This window comes from Ursus maritimus, unplaced genomic scaffold, assembly GCF_017311325.1.
Source record: "Ursus maritimus isolate PB19 unplaced genomic scaffold, ASM1731132v1 scaffold_4, whole genome shotgun sequence".
NCBI classification, from domain to species: Eukaryota; Metazoa; Chordata; class Mammalia; order Carnivora; family Ursidae; genus Ursus; species Ursus maritimus.
In genome coordinates, this window is record NW_024426552.1 from 7,836,990 (window position 1) to 7,837,493 (window position 504).

The following is a 504-nucleotide window of genomic DNA, read 5'->3' on the forward strand; positions in this document are numbered from 1 at the left end:
TTTTTTTTTTTTTTTTTTAAAGTGGGCTCCCCATTCCTGAGATCAAGACTTGAGCTGAGATCAAGAGTCAGACACTTAACCAACTGAGACACCCAGGAGCCCCTGCACTTGTTTCTTTAACACAACTGAGGAAAACATGCTCTCCACGGTAACATGCCCCACCTTACCCTCCACCTTCCCTTTCCCCCTTAGCACCTATCACCACCTGATACACTGTATTTACTCATTTACTGGGTTTTTTTTCTCTTTCTCCTTCCACTACAGGAAAAACTCCTGAGGTCAGGGATTCCCCTTTGTGCAGTGCTATATTCCCTTTGCCTGAAACAGTGGTGGGCACAAAGATGTTTAATAAATATTTGTTGAATAAACAAACAAATCCATTATACCAAAATCTCTACTTAAAATTACATTAGGAGCTGACCACAAATAAGTTCCAGAAAACACCTTAAAAGCTCATGAAACTCTTTTAAAAACTAATTTCAATCATATTCCATTAACAACCCC

At 39.3% G+C, this 504-nt stretch overlaps 1 protein-coding gene across 2 annotated transcripts in view; it reads right to left on the reverse strand.

Annotated features, from left to right (window-relative positions):
- DYRK1A (dual specificity tyrosine phosphorylation regulated kinase 1A) overlaps positions 1-504 on the reverse strand; it is a 94,162-nt gene that overhangs the window by 34,391 nt on the left and 59,267 nt on the right. The window lies entirely within an intron of this gene.